Genomic DNA, 25,558 nt, shown 5'->3' with positions numbered 1-25,558 from the left:
CATGGCTGCCACCATCTGGGCACAGGTCCCTGGTGCTGGATGACTGAAGGGCTAAGGACACCTGGATCTGGTCTAAATTAGGTACCATTTGGCTATTGCAACTTGGCACACCTGACCGGCAAGAAAGCTGGCAAATTCTCATGGCAAATATTCAGAGTACTGTAGTATCACAACATACCAAGGTCCATGGCCTCAGAAATCTCTGTGCCCTTTTGTTCCCATATCGTGCCAGCTATCATAATTTTTTTTATCCAAATACAGACTATAGAAGCAACCAGGGCTACTTTGTCCTCCTGCAGAGCACAGGTCATAATCTCCACCTGTAGTTTTTGTATCAGACTCACAACTTCACACCATGCAGCCCATGTAGAAGGCTGACAGGATTGGACTGAAGACTTGAGTGCTGATGAAATTCCCTACTTCTGACAGATCTCTTCCAAACAGCTCATTACTCTGCTGTGCTTTATTTCCATTCCCAGTTTGTCTAGCTTCCATCTCCTGTTCTCAGTTCCCTTCACATGTTTGAGCACTAAAGAGCTGTCTTAGATCAGACAAATTCTTTCCCTGTTGGCTTTATTCCACAATCAAGATCCTTCGCTTTGATAAGCTAAATAGATAAAAATGTCAATGCCTTTTCTGCAGATGAGAATATTCCCAGCCCAGAATCTTTCTTGTAGCTGAAACCACCATTTTCAGCTTTTGATCTGTGGACCCCAAAACTGAAACAAGACCTGGAATAAATACACCAACATCCATCTCCTTAGTCCATTTTGCTGAGGGCTCTGCGTCAAGACACAATCTACCACGTTCAGCTCTGCCAAGCCAGCCAGGAAACATATGCAAGCATCACACCTTGAAACAGAGTGAGAGACTAAAAACCAGATAAGAAATAGATTTATCCAAAGAATGTGGGAAATATATCTTTGATCTTGGAGGGGACCACATGATGGGCTTGTAGCCAAAGTCCAGACAGGATTTTCCATTTGAAGGGTTCTACAAGAGTTCTCCTAATGTGACCCAGCTCCCTACAATCAGCAGCAAAACTTTACAAGGGGACCACGGTACTGAGAGTACCAAGGCCAGCTTTTGCAAACATGGCTATCCATCCACAGAGATGAAACACCTCTCAAAACAAAAGACACTGGGCAAATCTTATACCTGACTCCTACTCTGAAGTCCCTGAACAACATCCCACATTCAACCATTAAAACCAGCCACCCAAAGCCATTTATCAAATTGGTGTGGCACAAGAGACAGGTCTCCAGCCAGTGCCTGTCCCACAGTCTCTATTTTGTGTGTTACCCCTGTGAAGTCAGGCAGCACACCTTGCTAACACACTGCTCCACAGAACCAGCCTCATCCCGCCCGGAGTCACCAGGCAACATCTGTCACACGTAAGCTTTACAAGGAATGATTTTATCGTCTCTTCCCCACAGAAACATATGTTTTGTTATTGCAGCAAGTGAACTTTTGTATTTCTTTTTGGAGGATGGGGAGGAGGTCTGCTACTTTTAGAATAAAAGAGCAGCTTGATGAACAGACCTTATAGCAGGTACTGAAAGCACATGAGGGTGACAGCAAAGAAGACAAACCTGTCAGTGAAGGAAGAAGTTGACAGAAGTGATCACTGAGGACAGATCAAGGGAGAAAACGTGAAAGCAACCCAAATTGGAAACGTAAGCAGGAGCTATGAGACGTAGGGCCCTGAGAACAGAAGCTGATTTTGAAGCACAGCACAACGAAGGAGCCTTGAAATGACTTAAGGAGGCAACTGTACAGTTAAGAGATCTCCTGGCATCTTCTCAAAGAGGTCATGACTTGTGGTCAGGGGGAGGTTGCAGAACAGCAAAGCAATACTGCAGGGACTACCAGCTTGCTGATTCTCCCCCACACCAGTATCCAGAGCTTCTATGTGATGCTGGAAAACTTCAAAAGTAAGAATACATAAATTTTTTCCCCCTTATCCTTTTAAAGTTATTCTGCTCTTGCATCCTGGTGAAAAGTTCTGTGGGAAGCTAAGTAGATAATGCAGAAGAAATACATCCATTGGATAGAGGCTATTTAAATATTTGATGGCTAATATATTAAATGTTAATTGAATACTACAATGATTTTCTCCCCTGGACAGCACACAATTAACATTTAATTTGTTATAAAATATTTAAAGTTATGAAATATCTGAGGGCAACCGAAATGTCTCTTCCACCAAATTGTCTTGGGACAATGTGTTGAGGGGACAAGAGGGCAGGTTAGCATTTCAAATTCTTCCAATGATCTATACAAGAGACGTGAGAAAATGTTCCAGAGCTGACACAGTTCAAGGACATAGTGAGAGGATGTAAAGTGACACACACGGATATCTGATCCTGTGCTCTCCAGGTTAAGCAAGACCAGGATCCTCATGGCTATAAGGAACCCAGCTTGCTGTGGTGACTATCCACTCCTCAGAGAAAAAGGAATTCTGGGCACTTAGACCAAACATATATTTTCACGTTATATGTTTCAGAGATGCCAGAGAGAGCTGGTCTCTTCACTGCTCTGCATTCACTCAGCCCAGGGTATATTGACAAGAATAGGATTAGAATGATACAGAGCTGCTACTTTGGCTGTGCTCAATGCTTCACTGAGAATCAAGAATGGCAGGCAGCTTGGGATATTAAAGTTAAGCCAGTTGTTTAGGACCTGAACACAAACCTATCTTATTGGCTGTAGCAGAGTTGAACATCCAAGCATTTCAGAAACTTACCTTACTCTAATGCCTGGCTTGGCAAGGGGGGTAGGAAAGCTTTGCTAAGACTTCAGTGTAGAAAGGGATCTTTTAATTAGTTCAAAAGTAAATCCTTCAGCAAGTTTAGGAAAGCTCAGACTCAACAGTCTTGATATTTTTTGTAGTAAAACTCAAAGAGAAGGAAAAAACCATTAAAGTTCTGCTCTGTGTCATTCAGGAGTCAAAAGAAATCCATATACAAGCAAACCAAACATCTTTTGCAGGTACCCTTAATTAAGAAGCAACTTTAATTGCTAAGAAATCCTGAATAAGCCCAGAGGTACAGAAGGCTCACCTACTTAACTCCATGTTGCTTAGCCTTGATTTACCTCAGCTTTAAGGGGAATTTATGCTTTGTAAAGCTCACTTCTTAGCACAGCTTCTTTTAAATTCCTAACTTTTCTAGTCTCAGACCTTTCATTGACCATTTTCGAAAGATCTGCTAAAAAACCTCTAAGCCTTAGGCTTGTAATGATGGATTATTTCTACCTAGAAGACTTTCAGCTTCCAGAAACTCCTCTCATTTGCTACTTAAAGGTTTGACTAATATGGGGGGAAAACACATCCAGCTCTTGACTATGTAGAAATGGGACAGGGGAAAAACCTCCCAGACTTTATCAGACAGAAGTCTACGGCCTTTCTGCTACACACTGGCTCACTCCCTGCTTTGTGTTCCCTTGATAATATTTTGTCAATCAGCTGCTGTGGTGAACCATCATCACCTCATGCACAGGGATACAGCATCACAGAAAAATTGCATCTCACAAACTGCAAACCTTGTCTGTGGGAGCTGAGGGACAGCTGGGACCAAGGATTCCTCTGGGCCAAAGATGCCAGCCCTGGGCACTGGCTGTGAAACAGAGGGGGAATCTTCTGCTTTATGAACTCTTTCTGCCTCTGTGTGGCAGAGAAAAGAGGGGTTTAAGGGTACATAGTGAAGGCAGGGGTGCTTGCACACTCACAGTAGTGATTCTCACATAGTAATCGTGGAGGATATAATACTGCACAGCTGAGGTCATGCTGTGTTTGTCTGCTGCAGGGGACAAGGCTGGAGCCTGCTGGGTGTCACACAAACAGCTCCAGGGAGCTGAAGGGACACCCAAATGGGTAATTTCTTTAAGTTCATATTGAACCACTGATTCTAAGAGACTTCAGAATTCACACACTTGATAGCTCAGCATGTTGAACTCAGCATTTGGTCTGACCTCTTTGATAAAGTAGTAATTTTTTCACTTTGTCATTCCTACTAGTACCATGGTAGGCCTTGGAGGATTTTTTCTGGATTTTTCTCCCTCTTAATGTTTCAAACATGTTGAATTATGTCCAAACAGAAGAGGTTGGTGAGAGACAACAAATGTTTTACAACGAATGTTTCCATAAAAATTAGATTGTGCCTGTGCAGAATGAATCTGAACCTTTCTGTCACAAAAACTATCAAAAAAACTCATAAACTTTTTGATCATGAATAGACAAGAAACAGGAGATGATAGAAGTACTAAAGTACAGAGCTTACACATTTTTTAGAGCTGGCAGAGCAACTTCAGAACAGTTCTGTGAAGGAAGAAATGGCTTTAGTACACAAGTGATGGCCATGAGTAGACATAGGTGTGGAGAATACAGGACACAAGCTTGTGAGGTTCCTTTGCCCACACTGTTTGCCAACCATGTCTCTGGTCACACTTTGGGCTTCTTTCCTCCACCATATCAGGTTGACCCCTGTTGTCTGACTCCACTCCCAGTCAGAACTGGATTTTTCCAGGCAGGACCTGCTCTCCTGGTGTGGTGGCTGCCTCGGAGGTGTCCAGGGGACGCAGCCCTGTGCCAGCCCCCTGTGGCACCACAGTCCATCAGTGTCACACCCAAGCGCCGTTCTCTGAGGAGGGAGGCCATTAACGAGCTGCACTGAAACCACATCTGCATACTGATCAGGGAGCTGCCTGGGAGGATATTAATTAGGGGTGACACTTTCAGGGCAAGTTCTACTATTCTTCTTTGTATCCCGTTTCAGACATGGCTGGGAAGTGTGAGCACAATACAAATAGAGACAAGATGGGGACAGCTTGCCGCTGCAACAGAAGACAAGAGTAGAAAAGTAGCTGTAATATTCCTCCCTAGGACTTGCTACTGTTATAAGGAAAATTCTAGAAAGCCCCTAACCATATTTTCCTCTACCATTCCTCTAATCTAGAGAGGAAAGATGTGTTTCTTTGTCTCCACAAAGATAATCCCTCTGCTCTCTTCATTTACACTCCTCTAGTCTCTAACACAGACATACAAGTCCAGCAGCCTTGACAAATGGCTGGAGCACATGCAAGGGGCTCAAGAACTCAGTTCTTTGTCCTGGCCCTGGCAGTGACTGAATACTGAGTACTTGTTCCTTGAGTTCTCACTTCTGTTTACCATCCTTAGTCTGGTACAGAGCCTTCCCCACAGAGCTGCGAGCACTGTTTAGCTTCACAGGCCCCCCATTCCCTTCTGCAGCACCACCCAGCACCCACAGCAGCCCCGAGGAGCCAGCAAAGAGCAGGTTTGCAGCTTGCACCAGATCCTGGAGACAAGTTTCACAGCACTTTGCAGATTGCCAAATATTATTGTTCAGTCTGGAGGTGGGAAATGAGCAGCAGGAGTGAGAACTCTACAGCAAAGAAGAACTTGTTTAGAAGCACACATCACTTGTTTCTTTGCTGCACGACTTCATGCATTGTGTTTGTGTACAATTCACACATCTGTCAACAGATCACAGCACAAATAATTTCACCTCCTACTAAACTGCTGCCGACTCACTACATTCTCAATGCAACCCCACCATTAGCTTCTGGTGTTTCACAGCACCAGGAAACAAGGCAAACAAGTGCTAGACTGGATCATGTGGGAAGGTCATGCAGTTCAGGGGCCTGACTCCCTCTGGGATGTGCACAAGAAGCTGCAGAAGACAATGTGCCATTCTACCAATTGACAACCCACCAGCAGACACCCTCAATCATGAAGGTTTGCGCCCCTTCTGCACTTTTCACCTGTCTAATGGAAATATGTACACACTCCCCGTCTATTTTAACACCCCTTCACCTCGTGAATTCTGCTGAGCTTCCAACCCCAAAGCTCTCACACAGCAGTGAGTTCCACAGGTTGGTGGCACTACAAAAATGTGCCTGCTTCTCATTCTCAGGAGCAAATGCAGATTAGGCAATGCAGATTTCCCACACATTTTAATACTCACATATATGCTTCATTTCAGCTTCTTTCTTTGAGAGGTCAGATGCTAGCTCCTGATTTGCAAGGCAGACTTGTTCAAGCTATTGGCACTAGAAACATTAGAAACAAGTGAATAAAGAAGAAAGCCTGACATTTCTTTTCCACATGGGAAAAATTGGAAATCTGTCTGTCATTTCCTTTTAGTGATCACTTTCTCTGAATTCCTTCATTTCCGTAACAGAAGCAATAATTCATAGATACATAGATAACTTTTTTTTGAGGGGGGATGGGGAGAGGTGGTCACCAGCTGCTGAGGAAGTCAGCAAAATGCTCTACTTTTCCCACCCTTTTTCCTTGAGGCTGAGATCACTCACCTAAAATCAGGAGACAACAAAAACACAACTACTCCACAAGTGAAGATGAGCCAGAAGCTGAAGATACCCACAGAGTCTTCTCAAATGAGAGGCACAGCCCCAAGCCAGGCCTGAGAGTCTGGGTTGGAGCCCAAAAGCCCTGCCCAGCAGTGGAGGGTGCCTGAGTGGAGTTTTTAAGCCACAGGAGTACACTCAGGGTGCCAATACACAACTGATCAGCAGAGAGTCCCATCTGCAGGCAAGCCTCTGTGGCAGAAGGCAAGACTTTCCTTCATTGCACTGATGCTCCGTGAGATATCCACAGGCCAAGGAATCTTTTCTGATTTTATAAGTGTTGTAAGTCTCAATGCATCCAAGGAAGTTGGGAGGACCCTTAGACAGTGAGCAAAGTAGTTGCCTTGACTCTTAAATAGTTTTTTCAGTTGCTCTAATTACAACCAGAGTTGACAGTTTTCCAAGGATATGTAAAGTACTGGGGTTTACTACTGGTTTACTCTTTTCTTCTTTTCATCTCCTGTTTCAACAGGGTTTGGGTGCAGTATTCTACTGCACTTCTTTTTGTGACAAGGAACCCTTGCTCTGCTTTGGGGGAGATCAGTGAGCTGACAGACAAGCCTTAGCTCTGGTGGGAGTTCAGCTCATCTCAGACTAGCTCCTGAAAAGTGTTTGCTTCTTTCTGATAGAACCTTGGGCCTTGGAGTCCTGTCCAGCAGCGTGCACTGTCTGCACCTCCAGCCTTGGAGGACAGCCTCAAGGATTGCCATGCCCACTGTCCACAGTGCAAGCTGTGCAGCCTCAGGCACAGGGGAACCACGATTCCCATCCTGTGGAGGACCACAGGAGCTCCCCATACTCAGCAGGATACCTTGCTGCCAGGTACAGCCTCCAAAGCTCCCCATGGGCTGACTGGGAAGGAGCTGCAGAGCCCAAAGCCAGGAAGGATGCAAACCATTTGTGCTTCTTTGCACAGCCTGCTCTCTCTGAGGAACAGCAAATCCTCTGTCAGTCCTTGCTGCTGCCTTCATCCCATGGGAGCAGAGCAGCGATGTGTTCAAAGCAACATTGCTGGGCTCTATTCCTGGCTTCATCTGTATGCTAGGGATGATTTCCCCAGTGGTTTTCTTATCCCATGCTGGTGAATCATCCCCTCAACAGAGATGACGTATCCCTATAGCTTCTAAACATACTTTGAAAGAGCTTATTTTCTGTCTTTGGATTTTGCCAGATGGCATCCAGTGATTAGTGGGTTTAATATACGAAGCTTCCCAGAGGAAGAAACTCCTGCATCTCACTAAAGGTTCTTCACCACCCTTCTGGTCTTCCCCTCCCAAACTTCAAATTACAGTAGCTGGACCCCTGCTGCAGAGTCCTATTCTACTCTGTCAATATCCTCTGGATATTTTTCAAGAACAAAGTGGAAAGCATTTCCAGCAAATGCTTTTAATGTCACTTTGTTTGCCAAGAGATGCTGACTCCTGCTTTGGTTATCATTACGAGAAAGGATCTTTGTTTAAACAGGAAAACAAGTGATGATTTTTGCCCGAGTCACTCATCTCTCTAGCTAAGTGGCATCTGCATTCCCTGGCAAAGGGACATGGCCTGTTCTGAAAATAAAATATTAGGAGCCTTCTCCTTAAAAAGCACCCCTTCCTAAACACCACCTCACTGCTTCAGAAAAAACCTGTTGTCAAACATCTGCCTCCCCTGCCTGTCCCCCTTCTCTCAGATGAGATTGGATAGATTGTGTGACTGGTACTTTTGGGTTGTAATCCTTGCTAACATGCTGTGCACCTTGCCTCTCTCTTGTGCCCAGATTCCACCTATGAACAGATTATGGCCTCATATTTCAAGTCAGTAATTTTGGAAACATTTCAAGTGAGGGGTGCAGAAGGAAAGCCCAGCTCCTCTCATAAGTTTACAGCAGATAGCCAGTAAGCTGCATATCTTTCCAAACAGGGATCCATGGCCTCCTAAGGAACAGTTTGAAGAGGTGGTGCCCTTCAGGCCAGTGTCCTTGTGGGAACAATAGCTCCCATAGCCCAGTGCACTCTCACCTATAGTACCAGCCACTACAGCAGTGGGTTTCTTCAGATTTTCTATTCCTGTCAGTTTTCTGAGCAGCTTTTTTTCTTCAGAGCAGCTTCTTTGCTCAAGTAGTAGCTGCTCACACTTTTAAGCCTTTGTTGCTCTTATCTTGAAGAAACATTTAAGCAAGGGCAAGCATCTTTCCTGTGAAGGAGCAGAGTCAGGACCTCCCCTGCATTGGGCAGCATCACCATTGCCACAACAGCTGGCAGCTCCCAGGGCAGCCTCGGTATGATATTTATATATCATATAATTTTATACCATCAGCTGTGGTACCCCTCAGTGGAGATTGTGACAACTGTAAATTGTGCCTTCTTTTTAAACAGTGTGACAGCACTCTTTCTACCTTTCTCACAAGCTGCCTTGAGTGGTCAACTGCAAAACTGCTGGTGAGGACAGCCCACAACCCCACACAGTGCTGAGGAACAAAGATTCCAACATTGCTGTAACACAGAAGCCAAGTGATCACAAATTCATATTTATGGCACATCTGCAGACATTTTCTCCTTTACTGCCACACTAGCAGCTCTTTAGTGATTGAGCCAACACAGTCTAAGAAGATGGCAGTTCCTGCTGTTTGTCACAGGAGAGGACTGCCCTCACAGTTGATACCTAAAAACACTCTTTTAAGTATACCTAAAGAGTTGTAGCACTTTACACTGTTCCATCAAGGTCTGCCAGAGACACTAACCTGTGCTCTCACCACAATCTCTGTTCACACGCAACTAGTGCCAGTCAAGGATTTAATCATTCAAGGATTTAATCATTCAATACCTCACCTCTCCTTCCTTTCCCAAGTTACAATTACAAATGTTCACGCAAGTGCCCAGATTTGCCCTCTGCAGCTTAAATGGAGAATGTGGCATCTAAAATGACTTCCAAAACAGCCCCTGAGCAAAGGGAAAAAATGAACATTATCCATGGTAACCTTGAAGGACAAATCATCCCTGAAATGAAACAATCATGGAGACACAGCCCATAATCTATATATACAAAAGGCACAATAAGGGTATCTGATCTACAACTTCTCCTTGCACATATCTCTGTCCATGTAAGCATCTCCACTAGTCTGGATGTACTATGACACCATGTGGTGTTTGTGAGGTCCCAGGATGAGGCGAGAGATGAGAATCTGACTCCATGTTCTTAGAAGGCTGATATATATTATATTATATTATGTTATGTTATGTTATGTTATGTTATGTTATGTTATAACATTACATTACATTACATTACATTACATTACATTACATAATGCTATTCTAAAACTATACTAAAGAAAGAGAAAGGAGACATCAGAAGGTGTAACAAGAATGAAGAATAAAATCTTGCGGCTGACACACAGAGTCTGACACAACTGGCTGTGATTGGTCATTAAGTTAAAACAATTCACATGGAACCAATCAAACAGGCACCTGTTGGTAAACTATCTCCAGACCACATTCCAAAGCAATCAGATAATGATTGTTTTCATTCCTCTCTGAGGCTTCTCAGCTTCCCAGGAGAAAATCCTGGGCAAAAAGGATTTTTCAGAAAATATCATGGTGACAGCACCGTACATCTACGCATCAAATCTCCTGCAGTGCTACTTAACCATAGTTCCAGCCAAAACCTCCATGAAGCTTAGGCCTGGCCCAAGGGATGGTGTGTGGCTGGAGCTAGGACTAGATCTTAAGGCCTCTGGTCTTCTTTTTTCTGTTTGACTAAAAGCTCTAGCAGTACATAAATGCCATTGCTGAGTGTCATGGCCAAACTGCTCCTCAGTGACCTTCCTGCTCCTCAGCCCTGCTCTGAACTTTCCTACTTCCCTGACTTACTTCCTTGGTGTTACCCTTAACTAATTCCTCTCTCCAGCCTAGCTCCTTATCACTCATGGCCTTGTGCTCACCCTCCTGTTCCCCACTGCTGGCATGCCTCACACACCTGCACTGTGCAGCCACTTCACCTTTCACTTCCCACCTCTCACTTCACTCTCACCTCTCACCAACGTGCTCCCAGCCTGCTGTGCAGAATAGCAGACTTCAGGCAAGGGCCAGGCTCTGTGGGCACCTACAGAGGGGAAGAAGTGGGGATTCCCCTCCTCTTCCTCAGCTCTTTGTCCAAGCCCTCAGACCCTGGGTATTTGCCTGCAGCCCAGGGTACTTACAGACATCTGGGTAGCTTCAGAATAAATAAAAACTGAATAAGGTGTGGGTCTTAGCAGCTGCTAGAGCTGGAGAGTAGCTGTGACTACGTGGGAAAGTGACTTTATCCTAAATGAAAGACTAGAATTTCATCTCAGTCCAATTCTGGCCATCAGACAATGTGGACCATAACATGTGTCTGAACAGCTCTCTGATGAAAAGTCCCTCCCCCAACTCTGAAAGAAGCCAAGTTCCTTCCCCTACAATTCGTCTCCCCTGACACAAAAAGATGCTTGTAGGATGCAGCCTGACACATTTTCTAGCCTCACATCCATTGGCACATATTTGCCCTGTCTCTGCCACCGGCTGATGATGCCTCTCCAGCCAGGCAGACACATATCAGCCTTGATAGGATGCCTGGAGTAAGGAGGCTTGGAGTCAGCTCCTCACAGCTGGGCAGCCAGCAGTGTTTGCTCAACGTTTCTGGCAAAGCAGAGGCACCCAGCTCTCAGCTGCTCTGTCTTCTCCTTCAGGTCCTGTCCAGGAGGGACCCAAGCTCCATGCACTGGCACCAGGGAGCTCACTGGCAGGAATGTGCTGCCTTGTGCCCACCGTGGTGTCCCACTTCAGTGCTAGTCACAGCGCCTGGAGACCACAGCTCCCACCTCAGTGCTCTGTAATTTGATTAAGGTGAAATCTGAACTGCTGTTCTGAGCCAAGAAATGCCAGGATGGCAGATGGCAGGGAAGAAAGTTGAGCAGAGCACTTTGCTGGCATCCAAGATCCTGGGAGAAACCAAGCTGCTCCTGTAGGGTTCAAATATCGGGGCGAGTAAGGAGAAAAAGCTGCCAGGGAGTGCCTTGGTTCTGTTAGAAAATTCAACAGTGAAATATTACAGAGAGATTAAAACACAACATAATTACTTAATTTATTGAGAGTTAATGTGCTGGCTCCTCACTGACAAGGAAGAATCAGAGGGAGGTGAAATTGTTAAGCAACATAATTGCCCCCAACCTGAGCTTTAGCTGCCTTCCTTCCTTTGAGACTTTCCCAGCTCAGAGAGATGTGAGCTGCACAGCAGAGAGGGACCCCAGGGAGCACAAATGCATCTCTGCTGCTGAGTGGGTGTGTGAAGGAGGCTGGGCAGGGCTCTGCCTGAGAACCCCTCTCCCCATGCCAGCCCCGCCTCCAGGCAGCAATAACAGCTGTGCAGTTTGGTGTTTCTATCATGTTTGCACACACAGGTCTCCAGGAACTTCCCAGGAGAGGGAGCTGCTGTTGTCTTGGTTCACCCAATGAGAAAAGCTGCAACAAGCAACTGATCTCTGAGATCAACCAGAAGCCTAAGGAGGCAGAGAATCACAGTCACAAAATGCCATTAGCTCAGTGTCACCTGCTTCACTAGATTACCTCTCTGTTGGTAGAAAAAAGGGTAAAGATGAAACCTTACAGCTCATCAAAAGTCCAGAGATGAATGGGAACCAATGCAAAATACCAGCAACTGCACAGATCCAGAGAATAGCAGTAAACATTATTAAAGGGCTGGGGAAATTGATTCCTGGGGAGGAAAAGAGAGCTAAATATGTATAGCTGCCTAGCTATACCCAGAGGAGCATACTTAACCTGCTACAAGTATTTGATGGAAGAATAATTGTCCTGGGAGGAATAAAGGTCTTACAGCTATGAAGAATAGGGTGAAATTAAAAGGGTGGAGATTTAGCCTCTGATGGGCACACTGGATAGTGGAGATGCTGACCTGTCTCCGTGAGGAATGCCTGTTGCATCTCTCATGCAGAGGAGTCTGGGAGAGCCATTCTCTGGCACAGTAGTGGGCTCTAGAGGCTTTCCCAGCTCTGTTTACCTGCTTTCTGTGGGCTAACAGAGGTTTCCCATCCCAACAGCCTGTCACTGGGGGTCAGGTGGGGTTTTGTTTTATAAATTCTGATGACAGCTAAGGGAATCCTGGCAAATCTGTATCGCTGGGGAGCCTAACCAAACAACAGCCTCCAGAAACACAAAGCTTCAGTAATAAAAAACAATGCCTGCAGCCCTCTGCTCCAGAGGAAGAAGCATTGTTACTCATGTCAGAAAACAGAAGGACTGAAATCTAGCATTTCTTGTCATTAAGGAAATACTGCAGATGGGTGTTTGCTGTAAAATGTCACGATGGCAGAGCTCACAATGATGCTAACTGAAAGCAGGAAAAAACACAGCTGCTGTGAGAAGAGGGCACTGCAGTACATAAACTTTACTACCCAAAGCTGGTGTGCACAGATAGGTTTTAGCTCACCCCAGTGGCCCAAACCCAGAGTGCTTCCTGCAAACCTTGGCAAGGGCTGTCATTATAAGCTGCTGCCTCCTCTCAAGTGCTCCCTGTCTCTGACTGGGAGATGTTATTTTCCACCCATAGCTAACCCTTGGACTCCTCTGCTTAGCTCCAAAGGAACACAAGGAAAGAGAGAGCTGCCTGTTTTCTACACCTACTTTCTTCTCCTCTTCGGTTTGTTCTCATACTCAGAGGAAATCCACTCTAAAGCCATCTCTGTTTTTCATTCGCTTTACATACAGTTTCCTCACACAAAGTGCATGCTCACTGCTTGTCAAGCTGACCTCATGCCATGTGGGGGGGGCTCCATGTTCACTCTCATTAAAATTCAAGCATTTTAAGGGAATTCTGCTCTGCTCTCTACCCTCTGGTATGATACATACTGAGTTTCATGTCAGATATACAAGAAATATGGGGCTGAGGATGGATTGAACTGATAAACTTCCAGTCTTCATCTCCTATGACATTGTGAATGTTTCCAGCACTATTGTTAAAATATTGTCTGATAAAATAGAGGCCACCCATAAAATGGGTGCTGCCATCAGAAGACAGAATAGGGCTGTGATGGCATGCAAGCATGAGAAACCATGATGTGAGAAGATCTGGAGTTAGGTTTTCCTCAGGCTTTTAATACCACAGCAGTATGAGCGAGGAGCAGGACTCACTGTTTATTTACTTTGGCTAGACACTAACTGGGATCATATTTTCTTGGCAGAGCACTCCTTTTCAGCTGAAAAGCAGTAAGATGGCCCTACCAGGCATGGATGACCAGCTCTGTCTCCTCAGGAAGCCAGTGGAAATTTCCCTTCAGAGCTCTCCCTGTGGGAGGAACTGCAACATATCTCACCTAGGCTGTTGATAGCTTTGCACAGAAGGTGCTTACAGACTGTGTAGAGACAGGCTAACGATTTTCTACCCTTATTTTCTGTCTTCACACATCAGGTAAAAACATTATTGGACTTACTTAAAATAATAGCAAGCTTGTAGCTCTTTTTGCCTGTGTTTGGTGACACTTCCACAGTCACAAATATCAGGGCTGGATGCCATGTCCTCTTCCAGCTGCAGCCAAGAAGACATTGTTGCTTGGCCATGTCTGCTGCCTGAGATGCTGCTGAAAGCAATCCCATCCCCACTTAAGGCTGAAGGAGCTGGCTTAGCTGTAAGAACTGGTCACTGCCAACCTAGTTCAGGTGGCAAAAACCAGGGGTCAGGTCCTGCAACAAGAGCACCTCAGCACACAGGAATCAAAGGAAGCTCACCCCAGGCAGGGGCCATGCCAGAAGGCTGGGACAGCAGCAGCCAGGAAGGTGTGTGGGATTGTGCCTCAGTGTGAGGAGGCCTGAGGATCAAGGCTCATGATTTCAGGAACATCGTGCACATTGTGCATCATGCTGCAGCTTCAGCAAACTACCTGCTGTCCGCCTTCCCTCTTCCATGATCTTCCTGGAGTACAAGAAAGCCAGCCCACATGGTTCCCAAAGCCTGTCAGCAGCCCTTCAGCCTGGAGGAACAAGCATTTCCTTGTAGGATGTCAGCAGCACATGTTTCTGGGCGACTGAAGGGCAGGTGGTACTGCCTTATAAATCATCTAAACATGCCTGGTGTGATAAATGCCTGCTGTATTTTGCATAACATCTGGGACAGCACAGGAGAGACCTTGGGGGCTGGGAAGGAGCAGAAAGTGTACGTTTTCTGAGCATCGTGAATTGACAAAGACAGAGATGGTGTCACCATATGGGCAAAGAAAGAGTCAGAGATGCCCAGCCCTCCTCCTCTGAGGGGAAAGGCAACGACTGGGGCATAAAAGCACAGCAACCAAAGAGCATTTATTGTGTTTGGTTTTGTCAGGGTTTGACAGCACTGAGGACAGTGGGGTCTCCATGGGGCAGGCTGAAAGAACAGAGGGAGGGTGAAGGAGGAGGAGGAGGAACTGTGTGGCTTCAGATGGACTGGTTGGTCAATTCCCCTGGGGTTAAAAGCAGCAGAAAGATCAGGAACAGCATTGGGAAAAGGACTTTCCAGGAATTACTACAACTGTAACAGGGATCAGGACAAAGAAGGTTTAGGGAAAAAATCTGAAAAACATTTGAAACAGGAGCATGATTTTAACAGCTTAGTTTGACCAACTATCTTAACCAACACTATCTATTTGTGAAAATAAATGTGACAGGATATCTCTTGTTGCAGAGGGCACCTGTTGTTTCAGCTGTCCATGATTCCAGCCCTACCCTAACACCTATATCCCACCACCACTGGAAGGGAACCCACCTGAGTGTGTTTTATTAGGCATTTGAGAACATAGCACAGCACAAGGGAGCACAGAATGAGTGTTCTTATTGTGAGAGGATTTTCTTCTTGCCTTTGACACCAATTCTCCAACCCTGTGTATGGAGCTGACTGAATTCCAGGCACATCTGGAACCACACAGTAGAAGGGCATGGAGGAACCTCAGGACACCACCTACCTTATCTTTCCATGAGGTAAGATGAACTAGAACTAAACCATGCATGGCAAATGCCCACCTAATCTGCTCCTAAAAACCTTTTCAGTAATGGAACCTTCACACTCTCCCCAGGCAATAATTTTGGGTTTTCACTGCCATGGCCATTTTATTTCTAGCCTGAATCTTTCTTGCTGCAATTTAAGCCCATTATTTCTCGTCCTATCCACAACAGATGAGAATAACAGTTTATTGCCTTTTTCCCTTGTAGAAGCCTTTAATAGACTGCTATCACCTTCTCCCTTCAGCTTCCTTCTCTGTAGGCTAATTAACCCAAATTCACTTAACATTTTTCCATAGTTCAGACTTGTCAGAACGCTGATTAAAATACTGCCCTCTGGACTCTCTGTCCAGGGTCCTGCTTTCTTTAAGGGTAGTACTAGGGGAAAACAAAACTTAAACAAACCCTGCCCACACTTCTGTGAATGGATCTTTGGGTTCACTGCATTTCTACAGGTCCTCAGTCTGCACCATGTTTTCAGTGCATTGCTTTCTCTTGATTTTTTTCTATTTGTCCCTTCCCAAAAGAGGTGCATGGCAATTCTTGTCTGCTCACAATGCAGGCGCCTGTGCTGTGAGGGCTTGCCAAGGCCCTGCTCCTTGCAGTAAGGGTGGATCTCCTCACAATTTTACAGTGCCACATAGGACAGCAGATGAAACAAGGGCTTGCCAGCCTGAGATTAAATAAAGACAAAGCCCTTTCCAGTGTCTGAATGCATGTCCTATTATTCAGAAATTTGCTTTATCACCAGGTAAGATTTAAGGATAACAGAAGACATTCACTTAGAAACATTGATTTGCAATAATGAAAGTGAGCCGTAAAAAGAGAGAACAATGTTATTAAGATCAGTCTTAACTTGAGAATTCTCCATTATGGCTTCAGGATAGTTTCCTCCAGTTCCTATTCCTCTTGATGAATCAGAATTTGAAAAGAAGCGTTTACAAGATGGGCACTTCCAGGAAAGTTGCTTTGCTATGCATTGTTTGTACCAAAATAGAGTACTATCATTGCTGTGAGTTCTCTATTTTTGACATCTGAATCATGCCACAAAATTAATAGACTTTAACAGTAATTGTTCTAAAGTCAAATGCTTTAAAACCTCCATGCATTTGGAAATGTCTTCACAGTCAAATCTGAGCCATTTATTTCCTGAAATGTCAACATTACTAAAAGCGAAGAAGAACAAGAGTATGAGCCAATGTTCATTTGCTCTCACTGTCTGTGCTTCTATTTCTACTGCTACCCTAAACAAGTCTGCTATGGAACATTCTGGATTAGTTAATGCCTGCCTGAAGCCAGTGTCTGGAGCAGCCCAGGGAGGAGATGTGGCAGCTAAGCCACAGGGGGTGGATGAAGGGATGGAAGAACAAGCAGGGAACAGTAACAGAAGTGGGATATGGAGCAACCATGGCCAGTGATTGTAAGAGAAGGAAGGGTGAGATCCATCTTTGATAATACTGTGAGAAACACAGGAGCAGCACAAACTCACATCCATTGGATGAGGTTTATTCCCTCAGACACTTGTCATGAAATGCCACACCAAACTCATTATTAATTTCCAATGAAATCCCATGCAAGCTGCTTCTATAGCTTCCCTTCATACAATGGCTTTGTGCATGGTGTATCTCCCCACAGCCAGACTCAGTTCAGAAGCTTTCAGTGCACTTCAGGGGGAAAAAAAAGCAGGAAGGACTTAACAAACAGCTGGTCATCACACTACTTGAAAGTGCACACAGAAGTGCTGTCCAGGATTTCCAACACGAAATAGAAACATTTTCAGTTTTCTCTTGGACCAGCATTTTCTGAGTTACCTTATTTCCACTGTCAGATGAGTTCCAGAAGTCAGCTCCACTTCCAGCTTTGCCAAAGTGAAGCCAGCTCCTGCTGCTGCAAAGGAGGGGTGTGGAGCAGCTCCTGTTGCCCGTGTCATGTGGAAGCATTGAGCTGATCCCACTCCACACCACTCACCAGGGAAAACAGGCACTCAGGGCTGCTGGCAAGCATTTGGAGACATGGATAGGGCCCAGCCAAAGGGATCCTGCAGAGGAGAGGCCATGCACAGAAGGACAAGGCTGGTCTTGAAATGGGGCAATGCAGTGTGGAACAGAATCCAGAGGCCCACCAGAGAGGATAGTTAGGAACATTTCCACATGAACCTGAAAGCATATTCATTCAAGGTATAGCCAGTGTTCTCCCAGCAGGACTTGTTAGCATTAGCAGCATTAAAATGCTATGGACTAAAGGCAAAGTCATGCTCTACCTAGCTGCAAAGAACTTCCAGGCTGATGAGCATTTAGTACCTCTAATATATAAACACCCTTGTTAAATAACAGGGTTTGAGTTATGTTTCTTACAACCTTGGTGAAAATTAATCACAGCTCAGTCTCTCAGTGAAGATCATTGCAGAAGCAAAATGACTCTCAAATGGCTGCCACACATAGGTCATCATCCCATTTTTGTTCTTAGTTCATGCAATAAGCAGGAACAACTGATTTCAAGCATTAATTTCTCCTCTGAAGAGCCCAGGGACACTGCTGGCATCCAAGTGTCCTTTCCCAAGCATGAGCTCTTTCCCAAGCTCTCTCTGCAGCAGGTGACATTAGCAGTTTTTCATATATTTGTTCTGAACAGAAAGGGTTTTTTTACAGACTGTTCATTGACATATAGCTCCCACAGCTAATCCTAAAATGCTTTCTAACACCGTAAACTATACATGTTACAGAGATTAGAGCTGAACAAATATTTCACTGTAAATCATTTATTCAATAAGTTTCATATGGCTATTTTTTTTTCTATTTGTGAATTGTCTGCAAACTGCAAGCCAAATTCCCAAATTCATTCATTAGTCAAAATTGCCCATGAATTTCTGCTGCAGATAGTTTTTGCCCTGCAGGCCATTCATGGACAGTTTGTTATGAATAGTCTCAATTCAATGCTTGGTTGGTTTAGCTGCAGCAGTCATGTGGACGTGGCTCTGTTCTGAATGAAAATCCACTTTCAAATATGAACCAATATTCACAGTGAATTTCTCCCTCTGTTCCCTCAGCCCTTGGAGGAATCAGCCTAGTTAATCTGACTGGCTGGGTTAAGCTGTCCAGAGCAGCACAATGGACTGGGAAAGGAATCAAAGGATGTCCAGCTGATATTGTTCTGTACAGAGGCAGGATGGGAATACTCCACTGGACAGTTGTGAAGGGTCAGAACTGCTGTCCTCGCTCCTTCCTGAAGGGTGACCACCCGACACAATGAGGAAAATGGCTACAGTGCAGCATCTCCCTGAGTTCTGCTGTTCCCCAAGAAAGATGGATATTTACTTCATACTGAACATTCTCACAATGAAGTAACAGGGGTGAGTTCTGAGCTGCAGCCAGACCCAGCTTCCTCTTGCCAAACCAGCGGGTCAATCCATACAGCATGTTTCCAGGGTGTCCATAAGCACCCTTCACCTCTCTGGAGAAGAAGGCAGCTGAAGTAGAGCACACTGTGTTGCAAACACTAGCTTGAAGATTGAGTTACCTATTCAGCAAGGCTGCAGGATTCTCTTGTCCTGTTATCTGCCTTCAGCAGATGCTCCTCTCATCAAATCACTGTGCTGCAGGGTGCTGCCGGTGCTGTCAAATCCAGCTGCTCCTCACACAGGGGCTCCAAGGAGCACCCAGCTGCACCTGCTGGCCCTGCTTCCTCATCAACAGGGCAGCAAGACCCTGTTGTTATCTCAGGCAGACAACAACTGGGGCTATGTGTGCCTCTCAGTACCACTGGTGTACTGAGATTTCACGGCCTGATGCAACAATGCTAATTGTAAGGCTTCTTTTCTCATTTCTAAGGTTTGAATTGCTCCATGTAGCTACCTTCACAGTGGAGAAGGAAATCCAGAGACCTTCTCAGCTGAGATATGTTGACAGCTAGGAGAGGATAGCAAATGTCTCCAGATGGAGAAAATGTTGACTTTATGTCAAGAAACTCAAAGCCAGAAGAAATAAAACAAGCTGATGGGGACAAAGAGGAAAAATAAAAAAATAGCCCAACCCAATAAACAAATGCCAAAATTTAAATTTTTTTCTTTCTATGATGAAAAATATTTATGCTCCTTCCCATGAAAAGCACACATTTGCTGTGAAAATATTGCATGGAAATGTCACACCAAATTTTTACTATCTTTCTTTTTTGCCAGTCAGTTTCAAAGGAGGTCTACTACAGGCTGAATAATAGTTATACACATCTCCAAGCTGCCACTGGAAACGTATTTGCATTCATTGTATGAAAAAAGCCCTGATGCAGACCCCTCAGAATGCATAGAAGTTAACAAACCCATCTCTGGACCTGTGTTACCTTGAGCTTTGACCATGAAACACATCGAGCCTCAGTGTTTACAAGATGGTGCTGCCATTATCCCCTCTCTCATCCTTATGCTCAAAACACCTCCAAAACCATTCTTCACCAGTTCTTTCCTCTCTGCAGTCCATCTGACACATTTTTCCTTTCCCTTGACCACCCATCTTCCACCCACTTGTCTGCACCTGTGTCTTCACTCAGCTTTCTAGGAGCAGCTTTGCTGAGGCCTCTTCAGCAGTCTCTTGCCTCTTCCAGAAGGCTCCTGTGACCAAAGACAATTTCCTGATTCTTTCTGCAAAGCTGTCTCTGCCATTCTACAAGTCTCTCCTTCGATGAGAGGTTTGCCTTTCCAAGGTCTCCTCTCAGACGCCTGCGAGCATTTCTCTGCTCCTCCAAACACACTGACATTACTGAATAGAAAACTACAAAGGCACACATGAAATGTGCCCTCTCATTCTTCTTACTGTCAGTCTTCTGGCATCCTTCCGAGGAGCAAGCTCTAAACTCCTCGCAAAAACTGCCATGGCCTTTTTCTATCTTTAAAAGTTCCTACCACTTTTATAATGATAAGAAACAAACAAACAAAGAGAAAAAATATATTAAAAAAACCAGTTCTTCACCTAGGATGAAAATTAAATCCTCCTTTGTATTGCAGGAGCAGATGTTAAACACTAAACAGCAAAGCTGCATCTCAGCAGGGAAGAATGACAGGGAAAAACCTGTAGCTGGTTAAAACTACTTTGGTAGGAATTTATGGAGGTAAAATATTTTACCTTTCTAACTGTAAAATTTAATCAAATTTCATGGGTTTTACTTGCTGGGACACCATAGGCTGCTTCCCCTGCTCCCTGATAATGGCTGTGAATATTGTCAAAAACAAACAAACTGAACTAATCTGCAAACAAAACACATGACATTTTTTAATAACTTGGAAGGAATTGTTTACTTCTTCAAAATCCCGCTGCTTCTCTCTGTGTCCTGCCTGCTGCCACCCCAGCCTGGAGCAGCTCAGCACAGCCCTTCGGTCAGGCAGGCCCTTCTCCCAACCAAAGCAGGACCGTGATGGATCCCAGCTGGACGTACATCTGCTACTCAGTCTCCTTCACCCCTTTCCAGAAAACCTAGAGGATTTTTCCTCTCTGACATTGGCCCTGAAAGACGTGAAGGTTGCACCCAAGGGTGCCAAGTCCTTCCTACGCAGCAAATGAATGATTACAAAGCTATTGTACTAGAAGGGGAAGGGGGAAAAGTGCATTGCTGGCACCTCTCTTATTTGATTTCATTTCCCCCCCTCCCACCCTTTCCTTCAGAGCGATGCGAAGCGATAAGAGCAGGGAGAGATTTCGCTTGAATTAGGTTTACAAACAGCCGGGCGGATAGGGAAATGGGATGCCTATGCTGCATGTCAGGGAGTCACAGCCCGATGCGATGGGGCCTGGGAGCGCGGTGGGGCCGCGGGGATCAGCGGCAGCCTCGCCGCCAGCCGGGACGGCTCCGGGGCGCCGCTGCCGAGCGCTGGGCGCTGCTGCCCCCCGACGGTCCCGGCCCGCAAGCGGCCCCGGCGGCTCCACCGCACCGAACCGCACCGCACCGAACCGCACCGAACCGAACCGCACCGCACTGAACCGCACCGCACCGAACCGTACCGAACCGAACCGCACCGCACTAAACCGCACCGCACCGAACCGCACCGCACCGAACCGAACCGAACCGCACCGCACCGAACCGCACCGCACCGAACCGAACCGAACCGAACCGCACCGCACCGAACCGAATCGCACCGGACCGAACCGAACCGCACCGAATCGCACCGAATCGCACCGGACCGAACCGAACCGAACCGAACCGAACCGAACCGCACCGGACCGGACCGAACCGAACCGAACCGAACCGCACCGCACCGCACCGGACCGCACCGGACCCGACCGGACCGGGCTGCGGCTCCCGCGCTCTGCGGGACCCCCGGGACTCGGACCGGGCTGCGGGATCCCCGGGGTTCGGACCGAGGTGCGGCTCCTGCGCTCGGCGGGACTCTCGGGACTCGGACCGGACCGGGCTGCGGCTCCTGTGTCCTGCAGGATCCCCGCAACTCGGACCGGGCTGGATCATCCGCTCTGCGGGACCCGAGGGGCTCGGACCGGGATGCGATTCCTGTGCCCTGCGGGACCCCCGGGGTCAGCCGGACCGCACCTCTTCCTCTCCACACGCCCCCCTCAGCTCCGAGGGTCACGGCGGCCAGGCCAGGGGAACTTCTGCGGGGCTGCAGAGGTGACCCAGAGAGAAATCGTCATTTTCACGGTCTATTAAAAGTGACAACTTGGTGCCCTCCATTTATTTCCTGTCACTGAGATTTATTTTCTGTCCAAGGATATATATATATATATATATATATATATATATATATATATATATTCCCCCCCCCCCCGCCCCCAAAAAAAAAAAAATCCATCTGGCAGCTGAACATCAAACTCTGGTTTTGATACCTTGCAGAAAAGATATGGGTTGGTAGTTGAAGCTGCTACTTTGGCAGCCTTGGAGACCAAAGCTCCCTGTCCACAGGTAACCACATAGCATAGACTGTCCATACAGTATCATGGCTAGCTTCTTCCAAACACAGCTTCTTCCTCCTGCCCGCTCAGCTCACTCCTTGTCTAGTACAAGCACCCTGTACCAGCTCACGAGGCCACCTGGTCTCCACACCCTGTCTGGCCTCCCTGTTAAGCCTTAGGGGAGGTCAGGAACAGGGTTGGCTGTTTTCATTGCTTCTTTTATTTACTATCCTCGGTGAACTACAGGTGACATGAAGGCTATTTGTAGCACTGGTACATCCCTCTGAGGAGGGGTGGATTTGGATGCAGATCTCATCATTTGGGACTTCAGGGGCTGTTATCAGCATTTGGTCAAGGGATGTGATTCTGCCCCTCTACTCTGCTGCTGCAAGACCCACCTGAAGTACTGTGCCAAACTGTGAGGCCCCCAACATAGGAAGATTGTAGACCTGTTGGAACAAATCCACAGGGAAAGGTCACAAAAAGGATCAGAGGGCTGGAACACTTCTCCTGTGAAGCCAGGGTAGAAAACTGGGGTTGTTCAGCCTGGAGAAGAGAAAGCTCCAGCGAGATCTTGTAGCAACCTTCCAGTACCTAAAGGGGGTCTACAAGTCAGATGTACATTTTACTGTGGCATACTAGGACAAGGGGGAATGGCTTTAAACTGGAAGAGGTTAGAATTAGATTGTATATTAGGAAGAAATTCTTCACTGTGAGCGGGGTGAGACACTAAAACAGGTTGCCCAGAGAAGCTGCAGCTGCCCTTGGAAGTGTTCAAGGCCAGGCTGGATAGGGTTTTGAGCAGCCTGGTTTAGTGGGAAGTGTCCCTGCCACAGGCAGAGAAGGTGGAATGAGATGATTTTTGAGGTCCCTTTCAACCCAATCATTCTGTGATGCTGTGATTCACCCAGAAGCCCTGCACTTGGAGGCAGGGCAAAGCCCACGGGATAAACCTATTACACAGGTACCACCTTCACTGCCAGCTGTGCTGCCCCCACCACTGAATTACAGAGGCGTGGACAAGACTAAGCTGCCCTCTGCAGAGATGGCAAAACAAAGCGATTGGATGCTGGTGAAATCACTGAGCTCACCAACTTTGCCAGCCATCACCTGAGTTCCTACAGAGACTCACACAGGGCTAACTGGACCTCACCACACAACTGGGAAAGCTGGGGGAGATGGAGATAATTGGTAGGAGACAGAAGATGGATGAACAGAGGAAGGAAGGGTGAAGTAAAAACCCACAGAGTTGAAAGCCAGAGTGAGGAAAAGGGAACTGAACAAGAGGCTTCAGCCACATGGACTAGAGAGGACAGGACTAAAGGTGGTAGGAGAGAAGGAAAAGAGAGAAGGATTGGAAGAGAAGGAATAGACTCCACAGAGAGGGAACTTTTCAGCAGTAGGAGAGGCAAAACTGAGATGGGGAACAAAAGTCCTCTCTGAGGCAAACACCAAGAGAGGATAAAGGATGGCAGAGAGGAAGAGATGGAGAAAACCAGAGAGGCCGAGGTCTGGGAGCAGGAGGCTGAGGGAGTAGGACACTGTGCCTTTGGGAAATGGCTTGAGAAAGCAGCTGTCTTGGGAATATGAGGAGGGACAGCACTGAGACAGATGCAGCTGCCCCTGTCTGTGCTGTGGCTGTCACTGTATTCACTGTGAAGGCTCTCAGCAGCTGCTTTCACAGCTCACCCTGAGCACACTCCATGACTGCAAATAACCAAAATAGTGGGTATCCCTTAGTGCTGCAGCCACTGTCAGGAGCAGCCCAGGCAACAGAGCTGATGCTTCTACCTGGTACCCTGAAAGAAAGCTGAACCACCAGTGCAGCACTGATAAAGTCCTGACACCAGTTTTACAGAGAAGACTGGGATTTGTGCCATTCCAAGGAGCAGCAGTGCTCCTTCTGTTTGCAGTGCAAGCCTTAAAACCCACCTGCTGCTCCCCAAAACCATTGGAAGGTCACTCTTTCAAGGTCATGCAACATGAGAGAGCCAAACATGCAACAGAGAGCCAATGCTCTCTATTTTCTACAGAGAGCACCAGAAACCCATAATTTATGAAACCCATACCTTACTCTTTTTCTCCAATTAGCAAAGCACGTTTGTCTTTCCATTCAAGCTTGAGGAGGGCTCTGGGGTTAGCTGGGAGCCCAGAGCTCCCTGCCATACCTGAGAGTGACAAGACTGCTGGCCAGGTGTACTCTAACCCCAGCCCTGCCTGTGGAGACAATACACAGCTCTCCTGTGCTCAGGGAACACCCTTGGGATTGAGTTTGCTTGGTGCTAAATAAAACCAGCCCCCTCCCCACACCTCATAGCTTTCCTGTCCACAGGATGAAGCCACCAGATATGCAAAGGTTACTACAACTGAAGTAAATCCTTTCTCCCATCTCCCAAGAGCAAATTTGAATGTGGCTGGTCACCTGCTTTGAAGAGCTGCAATGCCAACAGAGGAGGTGAATGAACTGGGCAGTTCCTTGAAAATATAGGTTAGGATTAAAGAAAATCCTAGTCTCTGAGTGCAAATCAATGAAAAATACAGAGTTCTGTGTATTCCTAGCATATCCTCTCTGCAGCTTCTGGCAAAGTTACACTGGGAGCTGGCAACGTGCATATGAAGAAATATATAGATTATTGTTCATATATAAAACTCTTACCAGGCAGTCAGTTAAAACCAATGTTGGACGCATTCCCTTTTATCCTTGTGCCTACTAAGACTGTGGACTCTCTGAGCAGAGAGCTTTAAGAGCAAGCTAACCATCCTTCAGCAGGGGATCAAATATAGTTGGACCTCTTAGGTCAGACCTCGGGGGGTTGTGTGTGCACATGCACACCTGCATGCGTGTGTAGATTATATGGGGGTTTTTTTATAAGTTGTTCTCATTCCTGCTCCTTATGATTATATTCATTTTCCAACTGGGGAACAAAAGTCTCAGTGAGACTAGAGCTAATATTTTCACTCTCAGGCTCCTACATCCAGATTAACCACCAGGCCTGCCTCTGACATGCACTCCAGGCATCCAGCTGTGGCCCCCCAGGTTGGGTGCCTGCATTCCTACTTACCTCAGGGAATGCAGCAAGTCAAAGGCAAGCTGAGAGTGAAACCCAGATCTGACTAGAACCCCAGCAGCACGTTTGCTGGATCATGAGCACCCGATGTATTTGTCTTCATTTAATGTACTATTTTTTCTATCCTCTTGAGTAATTTCCTTCCCTTAAAGGATATAAATCACATACCTACAAAGTAAAGAATTATTTAAAGAACAGTTATATTTAAGCTTGAAAAAGGAGTTTAAATTTAACTCCC

The sequence above is a fragment of the Melozone crissalis genome, unplaced genomic scaffold (genome assembly GCF_028551555.1).
Source record: "Melozone crissalis strain CALT ecotype California unplaced genomic scaffold, PUWL_Pcris_2 ptg000008l_1, whole genome shotgun sequence".
NCBI classification, from domain to species: Eukaryota; Metazoa; Chordata; class Aves; order Passeriformes; family Passerellidae; genus Melozone; species Melozone crissalis.
The sequence above is the reverse complement of the archived record's forward strand: the minus strand, read 5'-3'. Positions refer to the sequence as shown.